Here is a 15252-nt window from a genome sequence, read left to right as displayed (position 1 = left end):
CCTTCTAACCTTCTACAAATCTTCCATTGTTCCAACTCTTATTTAAAATTAACATCAACGGTATGGGGAGCTCTTTGCCATCTCTTTGTGATCAGGGCACATTTATTACCAAGCTAAAAAGGGGCATCTGCATTTATTATTATACTAAATGTTCTCTCCACACACTCACAGCATCATTCTGCTTGACTATTATGTATATCTCTTCTTCTGACTGGCTGCTGCTCTGAGAACTTATATAAACAGAACAAAGTTGTCTGCTCTTGGCTTTTACGTACTTCTTTTCATACCATATTTCCAGATTTCTTAGTAAGTCCTCCTTGTGGAAAGATTACTCACCTCTATTCATAGCCCCAGTACCAATCAATTGACTTGTATTTGTGGCATTGCATCTTGCACCATCATTTACACCTGTGAACTGTGCATTGTGTGTGTAAGATGCTACCATTCTTGTCTGAAGGTAGGTGACATGTCAGGACAAGAAGAAGCGGGGGTGTCAGGAGATGAGGAGGTGTCCATGACTGCTATGGTCATGTGGATGAAGAGTTCTGAAGGCAGTAGCCAGTCAGATCAGAAGCATTTATTAGATATCAGAGGAGGGCTACCCATTTTAAGGATAGATTAACTGAAGCACAGAGCATGTAAGTGAATAGCGAAGGCCACACAAATCAGTAGGAAAGTCAGGAATGAAATCCAGTCTTGAATCCTCTCTACTACTTGCTAGACTGTACACACTCCCATATACCAATACAAGATATTACAGTCAAAAAGCAGATAATTCTGGGGTACAAATTAAAATAATGGTTTTTTCATGCTGTTAACATTCTTTGTTCATGCTGGGCCATATGGAACCATAATTTGCCAAACTACCACCTTTTTTGCCACAATATCTGATACACAAAAAATTACATGTGGACATAAGATGAAATTTTATGGCCTGAGTCATAAAGGACAGACTAGGAGGATTTGGTGGTGTCTTCTGTCTTTAAAAACTATGAATGTAAGATACTGATAAAATTTATGATTTCTTTGAAAATAATTACAATCCCGTTTTACTTTGATAATTGAGCTCTGTCCTGTGTCTAGTCACCTTTCATCCAAAAATATGATTCCACTTCATTTATGGTGCTACTAACTCATGTTCCAAGTCTGTGGAGTGGCCAAACCAGTTCCTCAGAGACAAGGGGGAAGCTGATGCCTCAGTTAGGTGTAAACAAGGCCAATGGGCCATTACTTGCTACATGGCCATTCCCTGACAGAAAAGGGGGTGTGGGTGAAAAATCTACATATAAGGCCAGATCTTCATTACAAACTTACATCAGTATAACTACATCGCTCAGATGAGAAATCCACACCCCTGAGCTACACAATTATACCAACCTAACCCTTGATGTAGATAGCACTATGTCACTGGGAGAGCTTCTCCCGTTGACATAGCTACCACCTCTCATATAGTTGGATTAAATATGCCAACAGGAGGAGCTCTACAGCAGCCTAGTTTCACCAGTGCACCTTTTTTAAGTTTAGACCTGCTCTTAGCAAAGAAACAGCATGAAGCTCCTGTCCATACAGACTGCCTTTCGCCATGTTTCCAGCTGGTAGTGCCTCTCAAAGGAGGGAGAGGACTATAAAAAGGAAGGGGAGATCCCCCAAAATCCCCCCTCCCTCTTTTTCCCTCTCTGTCCATCAGTTCACTGCACCATAAAGAACAAAGGAAGAGCCATTGAACTGGGGAAGGAGTCCAGGCCTAACAAGTTTGGCCAGTAAGACTGCTGAGAGCATGTGGGGAGAAAAACTTTTACTTCAAATTTAACAATTGGTTAAGTTAGACATTCGTTCATTTTATCTGGATTTTTCTTGTAACCATTTCTGACTTTTGTGCCTCATTACTTGTACTCACTTAAAATCTACCTCTTTGTAGTTAATACATTTGTTTTATTGCTTTATCTAATCTAGTGTGTTTGAACTGAAGTGTCTGGGAAATCCCATCTGGGGCAACAGGACATGTGCATATAATTTCTATTGAATAAATAGTGGACTTTATATAAACTTGTATTGTTCAGGAGAGGGTTAAGCAGGACACACCTTTCTGGGGGAAAATCCCAGATTGGGGGTGTGTTAGGATCATCCTGCAATATAAACAAGACTTGTGAGAGCCAGAGTATAACCCAAGCCTGACTGACAGGCTGCAGTTACACAGAGACAATCAGGGTGTGACTTGCATGCTGGAAAGGCTGTTTGTGAGCAGCCCAAGTGGGAGCTACTACAGCAGTATTTGTTAAGGCACCCATAGTTGCAGGGCAGATCTGACACAAATACCCTTTAGTCTGGATCATAACCTGGGCATCTCTCACAGACTGAGAGTTTTTCATAATGATTTTTTTTTCTTTTGTCTCTAATGTTTTAAGTTCTATATTCAAATCTAGAGAGGGGCCTGGATCCAGTCTGGAAAAAAGAGACTTAGATTTCAAATCCAAATCTGGATCTAAATGTTACAGCTAGCACATCTCTCTCTAATGCTGGGACTCAAATGTAGTGGTGTTTGGAACAAAGGGCATTGATTCTGACTCCTGATCTAGAAGTGCATTGGGGCTGAAAAGGAACCCCAACCAGCCAACGGAGAACTTTCTCTGTGCAGAGCAGAGTAGAGCCTTGCATTGCAGCCCCCAGCAGCTCAAGGAATCTCCTGGTCCTATTTGGGACTGCTCTAGCCGCAGTGAGTGAGGCTGACATATTAGAACAGACCCATTGGCCTGAGACACACCAGTATCTGGACCACACAAAGGGGCTTAACCTTTGCTGTCCCCCCACCGCCAGTGAGGCACAACCAAGAATCTGTCCCTAGACCCTTTCCATTCAGGCATTTTATTTATGCCACTAACACAGGTATACAACACCAATTCACATATCTTCCTTACCGTACTATCAGTCTTTAGGCCCATTCATGAATTACATATTTTGCATTTTGATTTTATTTGTATAATATCTATGTCCATGCACATATAGCAGGACAGGGGTTGGGTAATATGAACCATGGAACACACATTTGTATTTCATATGCATATATCATATTTAGTGATCTAAGGGATTGCCCTTAAATCATGAACCCACATAATCACAGGCACACCCCGCCCCACACACACGTTAATCTCTCTTCAAAACTCCAATATAATTTCTGTCTTAAATCACTAGATTATTCATGACCTTTATTGGCATCACTCTAGAAAGCCTGTTCAAACTGTACCATTTTTCTGATTGATGGTTTTTAGCACCTTAAGACTATTTGGCAGCAGTTATTCAGTGGTCTCAATCCAGTACCTAGTGCAACACTTGTCCACATCACAAAAACTGTCACCAGCTCAAACTATGTTGGTAATCTCAGTCAGACTTTAGTAGGATTGTGGCTGAACTACCCTTTCATTGCACGAGCCGCTGTCTCCGAATCAAATCTGAGACACACTGCGGAGCAGTGCAGGGAACCTTTCACAGCAGCTTGCACTACTGTCCTTTAAGTGTTTTAAACAAAAGATTGCATTTTCTATCTAAGGTATCATCACAGTATCCAAACACCTCACAATCTTATAATGTATTTACCCTCAATATATCCCTGTAAGGTAGGGAAGTGCTATTATCCCCATTTTACAGATATGCAACCAAGGCCCATGAAGATTAATTGACTTGTACCAACTCACACAGCAAGTCTATGACAGGGCAGGGAACTGAATGCTGGTTTCTTAACACTCAAGCTAACACCCTAACCAGCCTTCCTCTCTCTGCTAGTCACTCCAGCACATTGCACTTACAGATCATTGTCAGCCTTTTTCTGGCAGTTAAATAAGCCAACACCTTTCAGGAAACAAATAACTGAGCTGTCATCATATTTTTCAGGTGTACTTTACATATTCTTATTGAAGGGAGGACCTCCTACTAAACAGCATTTGTAATGTAAAACTAATAAATTTATATGAGTCATCAGTATTTCTGGTTTACAAACCCAAAGAACTGTAGATTTTAAAACATAATTAACCTTTGAACTTCTTAGTACCATTAAATAAATTGTTTCCCCTTCCTTTGTCGTATGGCAGATTGCTTACGAAGGACTTGAAATATTATTTGCATCTGAAGATGAAAGCATGAGACACAACCCAGCAGACACATCTGTTTTGATGCTAAAATTGTAACAGCGTGTCTACATTATTCAAAGATAATTTTATGTATCAGTGTCACAAATGTGAAAATTAATTAAAGCAAGGTTCATTCCAACACTAATAAATGGTAAACCATGTGTGGTCTTCCTAAAATGCTTGATTTTGCTTTGCCCTCACAAAACTTGTAGAAAATGCTAAATGTTGTCACAACTTCTGTATTCTTTTATCTTCATAATACAGAAAGAAACAGCTTACCAAGGAATATGGAAAATCCATCATCATTAGGAGTCTTTAAAGCAACACTGAGAGTCTTTTATAAAAAGATATGCCCTAGTTCTGTTTCTGTTGGGGCCAAATTGTGGTCCATCTGCATGCCTGTGAAGGGCTGTTAGAGAGAATAAGAAGGTGTCTTATGCCCCTTTTGCTGGTTATCCAACTTGTGAGGAATTAGACAGTGAGGAGAATGGCCTCTGTGAGGACACTGCGCCTCCCATCCTCATGAATGTGGCCAAGAAGAGACATGTATAGTCTGTCCCCACCATTTGCCGTACCATGGCGGTACATCATTGTGTTAAGGAACATATGCTGCATCAGAGATGGGATGGGAACAGGGCATGTGCTCCCTCTCCTCCTTCCCCAGGAGAAGGGGAAAAAGAGGCAGATTTTTATTGTGCCACCCAGCCTGATCTCTAGTCTACTCCTGTGGAAGTGCAGCAGTGTGGTGACCCTTGCTCAGAGCTTCTGGAAAAGTCAAATCTGAGCCCTTGCCTACTAGGGAAGAATAATTACCTCCTTCAAAGGAACTCTTCTTCTTTCTTTTCATCCCAGAGCATCTTTGCAGACACAGGGAGCAGTACAACATTGCCATTCATTCCTCCATGACTTGTTCCTCCATTAAGCCCGGCCTGGTCATGTCCCTGTGCACGATATTCCACCATCTGGTGAGAGCTTGGCCTTCTCTTTGTCTTCTAAAGTATCCCCACCATTATAATCTATTTGAGTCTAGTTAAGCACATATCCTGATTTCATATCCTACTCTCCTTTTAATTTCTTCATTTGTCTTAAAATCATTCCACTTCATACTTGCCACCTTTCTTATCTCTTATCTTAACTCTTATCTTATCTGCCTCCAACCTTCTGAAGTCTTTTTCATTTAATGCAACTGCTTCCAGACCATACAATACTGTTAATAGGTGGTTTATAAATCTTCACTTCGGTACCAAACATAATGTTTTTATCAGTCCATAATTTTGGCAGTCTGCTATAGGAATGAATTATATGACCTGTGTTATGCAGGTGGTCAGAGTAAGTGATCACAGTGATTTCTTTTGGCTTAATAATCTACAACTCTATTAAACCTAGAATCCTTGCCCAGGATTATAGTGCAGTGATGAAATTGCTTTATGCAGTTCCTGAGCAACCCCTCAATGAAGGAACGGCGGAGAATCTACCTATCTGTAGCACTACCATCACTCTCCCTCCAGCCCACTCACAAATTCACACTCCACACGTGAGTGGAGGGTACCCCTTTGGAGCTGTGTTTCCCAGAATACGCCACAAAAAAGAAGATGCAATAAAAATGAAAAGTAGTTCATATGATGCTTATCTTTATATTTTTATTTAGTATAGTGTTTTTGGGTCTTTCGTTGCTGTGACAATGACTCTTTCAGTCAAAAGAGTTGTTACCAGTTTGTGCGGGGAAGTCAACTATCATCAACGTGATGTCATGGTTAGGCACATCATACAATACTTATTTTCAGACCTATTTTTCACATATTCTCTCTTCCTAACCAGGACAGCCACTTAATTGGCTGCCCACTAGTTTGTTACAATTAACAGGCATCCACTGCATTATTTGTCTTTTTTATTTGTTACATGAAGCCCCAGTTCAGGCTTTGCCTCTTCACAATTAAACTATAAAGACTTTCAGCTCTCAGAGGAAGTTACTGTATGAATTTAGTTAGCCCAAGTAACTCATAAATCATAAGACATTTTTGCCAGATGTTCATTTGGGGCCTCCTTTTGTGGTGTATTCCCATCACATCCCCTATCTTCACAGCTGTTGTAATCTATATACCTACTATACTAGTGGGAAAGCAGATAGGAATGAAATCTATCATGTCATTCCTATTCCAACCACTAGGTGAGCTAAAGAACAATACATATAGTTCTTTAATTCTTTCTTCCCCTAAAAGCAACATCCACTGAAGTCAACAAAAGACTTTCCATGAAGTGGAAAGTGTTGCTCATGATGTACCAGTCCTTCAGACAGGTTGAACCTAGACATTTTGCACAACAGTCAGCAGCACTCATTGAGTCCATTTATTCAGCCTCATTTCTTCTTTCCCATTATCTTTTCAGAGTCTATGTAGAAAACAGAATGTGTCTAAAAGGTGAAATTTCAAATATATACAGTACGTTATAAAAGACTATGATTGTTTGTGCCACTGAAGTGGAAGCTGTATCCTCCCTGTAGAAGCATCCACACAGTAGGGTCATAATTTTAATGACAAAGCTGACATCCTCTGTGTTTGCAAGGCAATATGCCCTCCCACCCACCATCTAATCTCCTTCATCTGAAAGAGAAATGTATTTTTAGAAGCCTCAGTGGGGCCTAAGGCATTGATTTATTAAAATAAGGTGGAAGAATTCATGATTTTTTTTCTGACCTCCATCTCTCATTCCTTAGACATTTCTGTTTTAAGATATAAAAAATGAATTGTCATAATGTGGCATATTATTACCTTGATACTGTGCATTTCACATTCCTAATACACATAGAAAAAAATCTTCTGAACTTTACTTTGTATTGAATGGAAAACCTCTCTCCATTATATATTATTTTCCCCAAATTCTCTTGAGGGATTGGAATAACTACCTACAGGTACTCCATACATCAGGGCAGACAACCAGATGAAATTGCAGTAGTGTATTACAGAGGTCTCTGTAACATAATCTACTAAAGCTACACCAGTAGCTCATTTCAGCTTTTGATCCTGAAGCTAATGCAGTGTACTTCTGCACATTCCACTGACCTCCATAGCTGGTGCTAATTAATTCTTCTGCAATATCATTTATGTTTTATAAAAACTCTCTGTGTCTGCAGTTTCCCATCGACATTATTTACAAGGATTTTGAAATTCCTAGGGGAAATAAAATTAGAAATGTGCCTGAACCACAGTCCCATAGAACTAAGTGTTGCAGATAGCCCCTTATATTAAGCAAAACCAAACCTCCCTAAATCTGGCAGGGTGGGGAAACTTTTTTCACTTTTATTAATCCATTGATCCAATTTCTTCCTTATTCTCTATAGGTGAAATTCACCACTTTGCTAAGGGTCATTATAAAGCTACACACCACTTAATTCCAACTTAAATATCTGCTTAAGGGAGACACGGTAAGGGCTTAAATTGATTAAGTGGTACATAGGCTTTGTACTGGCTACCTGCATCGGTCTGAATTTTACCCTGTGATGTCACAATTTGGGGATTATTAACCTATAGTGTGGAATAGTCTGATACCTTGAGAGCTATAGACATGTCTCAGTTTTATTTACTGTCACTATTATTTGACTCTATGTTCTCAGATATTGATATAGCATTTAAATCTGATGCATTCATAAGAAATTTTGGACTAAAGTTTCACCTTGAGGGCACTGAAGGGATGAATGTTCAATCTAATTGAGCTAGCCTACAGGTAGTAACATTCATGGCTCACACAAGCTGTGGCAAGGCAGGTGAAATGGCCATTAATAATAAAAAGATGTCTGGAACAACTGTACTGACTTCACTGCTGAGACAACATGTGTGACTAATGATATCACTGCTGAACTTTGCAGAATAGAATGAATTGTCCTTGACTTTGCTCTTATAAGCCAGGGGAAAATTTCCTAAAAATATCATACCTGGCAAAAATAAATTAAAATCTTTGTATGGGCAGACATTGTTTATAATTTGTTATAGATTGTTGCTTTGTTTATAATTTATTAGTTTATAATTTGGATTTATCCATATATGATATAAATAAGACAATACTGAGAACAACCTCTGAAAAAGTAAATATGAGTAAACAGCATCCATCTTCTGCATAACTGAGACATGTCATAGAGGCCACCTTGTCTGAATATTGACCTTAACAGGGTTTGTGCTTGATTAGCACAAGAAGCATCTGAATGAAGGCAAGACCCTTTTTTTTTTTTTTTTTTTTGTCTTCAGTCACGCAAAATTAAATGGATCCAAAGGCCTAGGTACAGAAGTTTCTTTCAGAACTATCTACAAGGCCACACTAAGCTTATTTTCAATTTACATTCTTTTATATCTTCTCTCTAGCTAACTCCCCATGTAAGCCAAATAGTGAGGGAATAGAAACTTTCTATACTAATGTTGTGAGCTGAATGAAAATGATTATTTTAATTATCAATTTTACATACAATTCATTGACTAAAAAGAAAAGTGAGCAAATGAGTAGGCTATCCAATGTACTGGAAATGATCTAAAATATCATCAGATTTAAAGGAGATGTGTGCTCAAGAAACACAGAAACCCCTTCAGGCAAGCCTCTTTTTCTGGATGTATCCTGCAGTACAACTCACTTTTAAATTGCTGGCACAGCTGTTATTTGAAATATTAAAACTGTAGGTCTCAGACTGTTCTTACCAGCTTCAGGAATGGTAGAGTCCATCATTATAGTATAGCAGAAACAGTAAATGAGTGACAGATCAGGGCAATCAGTGTTAAAAGGTAATTGCTAAACAGTATTGCAATTGTCCTAGACTAAGGCCTGGTCTACACTAGCGGTGACGGTTGACAGGAGATACGCAAGCTACATTATGTAGGTTGTGTATCTCCTGTTGACATACTTATGTTGACTTACTGCGGCATCTTCATGGCACTGAGTCGATGGGAGACATCCTCCCATCAATGTTGCCTACAGACTTTTGGGGTGATGGACTAACTGAGTTGACCAGAGAGCACTCTCTGATTGGCTGAGCAAGTCTACACAGACCCGTTCAATCGATGCTCCTGCATTGATGCATCCGAGAGTCTACTACACTCAAAAAAGGAATGCCAAATGTCTCAAGACACTGAAGTAAATTATCAACTTCACAGCGATATGAGGAAGACTAAACATTTTAAAGCCTTTAAAGCTACAGCATAAAGTCCTGATCTTTCAACTGATAGTATGCTTGCAGACTGCTATATGAATGCTATATGAATGTGAGCTCATTTAAATCAATGAATGTTATCTGTTGCAAGCTCAGGTCTTTAGTGGCCCCAGAAATCATCTCAGAGATAAGTACTATAGACGTGAATTTTCTTCTTAGCTTTCATTGTCTGAACCAGTCTTCTTGAATTCTTTTGCCTCATCTTGCAACCTATTGATAAATGAATAAAATGAAGGACTGTATCCTGGAAAGAATTTACAACCATGGTAGATAAGCAGTTGAACATGAGCTCCCTCTCAGTGTGATGCTACAGCTAAGAGGGGTATGTGGGGGAAACGTTGCTTGTGGTTTAAACAAAGAAAGTTATTTTAATTATAGGACAGCTGTATAAGCACATCCCATTAATATTGTTTATTCAAACATATTCAGTTAGTTTGGTAGATTGTGTGTGTGCCTTTTAAAATTCTGATGGTGATGTATTTGTGTTACCATAGTTTCTAGAAGCCATGTCATGGACCAGGACCCCATTGTTCTAGGCACTGCACAAACACAGAAGAAGAAGAAGACATCAACAACAAAAGATGGTCTCTTACAATCCAAATATCAGACAAGACACAACAGAAGGACAGACAGATGAGGGAGTAGATGCAAACAACTAAATATCTAGAACATTCTCTCTATGGGCAGAAGTATGAGTTAGTGTTGTTGGACCATTTCACTGTTTGCATCTGTGTTGAACAGATGGCTTAATACATCTTTCTAATACCTGGGAGAAAGTTGCTGGTGAGACTAAAACAGGGTTTCCAAGCATGTGAAATGCCATTTTAACTTCTTAATATTAATACTTTCAATTTATAGGGCCTGATTCTGTGTGGCACTGAACCACCTCAAATCCCATTGACCTTATAGTGTGATGTTCTTACTGAGGCATGGAAAGCTTGTATTTAAGATTTTTATTTAAATATGACATGGCAACCAGAGCCTGATGTTGGCTGTAGCCTGCAGTTCCCATCAGTACAGGACTCTGCCTTTCAAAAAGGAGAATGCCTTTAATCTCTACAGCCGTTCCCCACATCCTTACATCTGAAACTGTGTTCTAAAAATATAGTGCCTTCCATCCAAGCGTCGCTAAATAATTAGAAAAAATCATGAGGCCTCACAGCACTACTTCCTTCAAATAACATTATTATGCTCAGTTTACAAAAGAGGAAACAGAGACAGAGCTGTTCATGCCCTTTTTAGAGTGGTTTGAAAAATTCACAAGCATTCCTAATCAATAGACTTGAGGAATAATTCATGATTTTTCATTAACCAACAGGGCCCCAAATATGCCTATGTTTGTCAAAGATATTAGTGAAATTAGATGAAATTTCTGAAGAACTCAAATGTTATTAAATATACTAGGACATTCATTATGATTCAAGAAATCAAGAATGCCTTTTTTGATGCAGTTAGATCACATGAGTACATACAATTCAATAATGAAGAATTTATTCCATCACTGGTAAATGGAAATTTATACATGAAACTTCTAGTAGCATGAATGAGAGATTGCCTTATATTGATTGGAAAATAGATTCACAGATTGCAGACAGCAGCACATGAGCATGATATTCTGATCTATAGAAACTATGGGATAAAATGGATCATGGCAAGGGACTATGAGATCCTTTTAGACAGAATAATGATGATAAGACTTAACAGTTGGAGCTCAATGTGCTCGAGGCATTGGGTGTGATTTAAAGAAAAGAAGGAAGGACAAAGAGATACATTTAATTAGAGCATGACAAATTTTAGTTAATGCTGTTGGTTTTGCTAGCTTTACTTATATGCTGGAAGACATCCATAACCTATTAAAAACTGTATATGAGTGTCCTTAATAACAGCATTAAATCAAAGTAAACACAAATGAGTAAACTATTTGGGGATTGGTAAAATCTATTTTATCTGCAAGGAATCGAGAAATGCTATTGTCTTCATGAACCCACGCCCGTCAGTCATATTGATTATATCATTTCTATTTAGAGTAGTCTGTACTATTTCACAATAGCCTGCTAGGCTTCTAGTTTATATTTGTCTACTAATATGCCTGATGGGGGAAGTCAAACTGAAGTGAAGAATTAGAAGAGGATAAGTGTCACTTTAGTCAATGGTAGGTTTTTAGTGTACCAGGAATCAAGTGCAAGTGAAATCTCTTTACTTAGGCAGCTGTTTCAGACTATTTTTACAGTATGTCAGCAGCCAAATCTACTTAAAAATGAAGCTGGTTGAAAAATGATGAAGCTTTTTCCCTTAAAATTTCAAATTTAAAAAAAAAATCAATTAGCTGCATGGAAAACTTACATTTTCTTGTAATTATATTTATCATTCAATGGTTCTGTTCTAAACCTAGCCTCTCCTCTTCTCTCCCCCACAAGGCCATCTCTTTCCCACCTCATACGAGATTATAGCTGTTCCAAGTACTGTGGGTTAGCTCTGGCCCCATTGCATTGCTTCACTTTGTTCACAGCTCAGGCTTTGGAGGTTAGATATTGCCAGCTGTCATATTGTCATAACTCCATTAACATCACTGAAAGGCATCTGAGGCTCTGCCACAGGGTCTTTACATGCGAAGAGCTTGAGAATAGTATGTTATTCATCTCTCATTACTTCAAATATAGCTATATGAGTGTTGGGCAGAGCTTATTGACTATGCAAATCCTGATGCTCTAAACCTTCTGAAAGCAGAACTATTATTGAAATCAAAGGGAAGGCAGTGTCCCCAGAGGTATTCTGGCTAAGAACATCAGGAGTTTTGACTCAAGACCACCCTACTTTTTGTCACTGTATCCTAAGAATACCCAGTTCGTATGCTTTATTTTAACAAGACAAATATGATACTTCCCTGGTATTGCACATGATAGGAGCTTCCTGTATGACAATGTTTTAAATTTGTCTTCTAATTTTTAATAAAAGTATAGCCTCGAAGAAATATATATATTTAAAATGTTATTTTATCATCTTTTAACATAGTTTTATTTTTATGAGAAACTGTTGTTGAATCATCTTCCTCATATAATGGAATCTTTGTCTCAAAATGCTCTTTTAGCTTTTCCTAAAACAAATAATGGAAAAAAATCTGCTTACTAAGCATACTGTACTGTACTTTTGGCAGAACATCTAGCACTAAGAACAGTAACATCTTAACCAGCTGGCTATTAAATCTGTATTTTGCCCTGATTTTTGGATTTCTGTAAATCCTCTTATTTAATTTGTTAGTAGACTTAGTGTGACCAGATGTCCCAATTTTATAGGGACAGTCCTGATATTCAGGGCATTTTCTTATATAAGCGCCTATTATCCCTCACCCCGTTCCGATTTTTCACACTTGCTACCTGGTCACCCTAGGTAGACTGCAGACAGGGTCACCAACAAAATTGTATTTCAAAACTACAGGACAGTCCTCAGTCTTTCCTGGAAATCCTCTCTCTTCAGGTCTTGGCACTGCAGAGGACCCAGGGCTTCAGACACTGGCCAGACAACTATTGTAGCATCTATTCAGGTCACCGCAGCTTGGAGCTTGGGTCAACTATACACAAAACCTCCTAATCCCTCCCTTCCCCCAGCTCTGTGACTTCCACACTGATCCTCCTGAACCTCCTGACTGGCACCGACCCCCACAAGCCCCATGCCTGTGCGCCTCCTGGCCGGATTCTACACCTAATCCGCTTCCCCACCTCCCAGCCACCATGCAGGAGCCCCTGGTTTGTGTGTGGTGAGGGAGGTAGTTGGGAAGCCCAGAGGAAGGGGGATGTTGAGACTTCCCCAGAACCCATAATTCTTTTCAAACTAACTGAAAATTCAACAAAGTAAGAGAGAGACAGGATTGGACCTGCCCCTCCACTCTCACAAGCTTTCTAATTCCTGGAGCCTCCCAACAGTCCCAAATTTGGGACCTCCTCCCCAAACCATAGACCTTTATGACAAATCCAGGCTTCCTCGAGACTGGGACCACTCCAAACCTACCCTCCCAATTCCCCCAAGACTAGGAACCCAAAGAACCCCCACAACTGCAACGTCTTCTGCTGCCCCCAGACCTACTCATTGAGTCTCCAAGACAAATGGCTCCCACACAGACAGTCTCCAGGAACAAAGGTCTGAGAGTTGCTCCATGTCTGGCTCCCAGCTGAACAAAGTGGCTCAAGATTCCCCCATTCCAGTGCCACCTTCCCCTATCTGGCTTCTGACTCCAGCCCTCTTCTCCCTTCCCCCGTCCCCACCACCCGTCTTCTTCCCACCCCTGCTCCCTCAGGCCTCTCTTCTTACTCCTCCCCCTGATGGAATCTGAGAACCAGATTTTCCCAAAAGTTGCAACTTTTTTCCATGGTTGGAGCCCTGGTTGAAATATGGGATGAAAGCCTTGCTGGTTTAGTATGGGAAGGACAATTCCTTTATTTAAATAAGAGATGTGTCTTATAATATGGGACTGTTAGCAAACTGCAGATGAAAGAAAACACAGATTAATGAGATACTATTACAAAATCTCATTAAGATCCTGATTGATCAAGGTATCTAAGCACATGCCCTTGAAGTCAACGGGACTAATCACATACTTAAAGCTAGGCCTACTTAAATTAAGGCCTAACCACGTAACAATTATATGTAAATATCTATTAGTTGTTCAAACATCACCTTGATTAGGACTCAGGAGTTCCTTGCTTCAGCAGTTCTGAAGAGACCACACTGCATCTTGCATGGCTTGTTACAGAGAAATTGGGAGAAGACAAGAAAGAAAACTCAAAAGACAGTAATCAGACAGAGGGCCAGATCCTCAAATGGCGTAAATCCTTTGAAATCAGTAAAGTTACCCCAGTTTTCACCAGCTGAAAATTTGGATCATCATTGCTTCCATATGTCTGATTCTTCATCTCCAGTGTCAGCCTCTGTTTTCTTCATTTACTCATTACTTATTTAATGATAATAATGATAATAAAATGATGATAATAATTAATTATTCTTCATTTATTATTATTATTATTATTATTATTGTGATAGCTCCTAAAAGCATCAGCCATGGCCAAGGACCCCATTGTGCTTGACACTGTACAAATACAGAACAAAAAGTGGACTTCTCCTCCTTCTCCGTAGCAGAAGATGCAGCTCTCTGACAACCTTTAGTAAGTCATTTCATCACTGTTAATTGGCTTTATAACACCAGACCTTTGCTTGCACGACAAACTAACTGGTAGTAAACTGAGCAATATTTATTGTCTTATAATTTGAGGGACCATTTCTGCAAAGGTATGTGTGTGGGGAACCATTTTGGCCTTGTTACCATTTTTCACCCACTTTGCACTGCTAGGAATGACTACCCAAAATACAGGGAAGTGTAGTTGTCAGCCCATACGCACTGGGTATGTAAGACTTAAAGCATGCCGCACTGATGAAGGCTGACCATTTCAGGAGACAAATCAGGACACTGCTCCCACAGGGTTTAGGTTTCTACAATCTGAGATGTAGAAATGGTTGGTTCTTCCAGCAATGTGCCCACTTCTGATATATTCATCAGATCTGAGAGCCAGTCATAGAAGAGTTTCCGAATATATGCTCTTGCTGAACCTCAAGTTACCGGGTTTGATGCATGAATTATTGGGTGAAATTTTATGGTCTGTGTTATGCAGGAGGTCAGACTATAGGACCAGATCAGTGTCTTCTAGCCATACGAGTCTATGAAGGATTCTATTTTCTGAGCACAGAAAAGAGTAAAGTAAATGTGAATAATAATAAAAAAAAAAAAAAAAAAAAAAAAAAGAGAGAGAGAGAGAGAGAGACCATACAGGGGAAAGAGATTTGCTTTTCCCAAACAAAGGGAAGAAGATATGCAGTTTTTGTTGTCATCTTCTGTTCTCTATGAACGCCTTTAATGTCAGTAAAAGGTTAATGCAGTACTTAATCATCATTCAC

Source organism: Emydura macquarii, unplaced genomic scaffold, assembly GCF_026122565.2.
Source record: "Emydura macquarii macquarii isolate MOO-44397 ecotype Brisbane River unplaced genomic scaffold, CSIRO-AGI_Emac_v2 contig_1027, whole genome shotgun sequence".
Taxonomy (NCBI): Eukaryota; Metazoa; Chordata; order Testudines; family Chelidae; genus Emydura; species Emydura macquarii.
Note: the sequence above shows the minus strand (reverse complement) of the source record.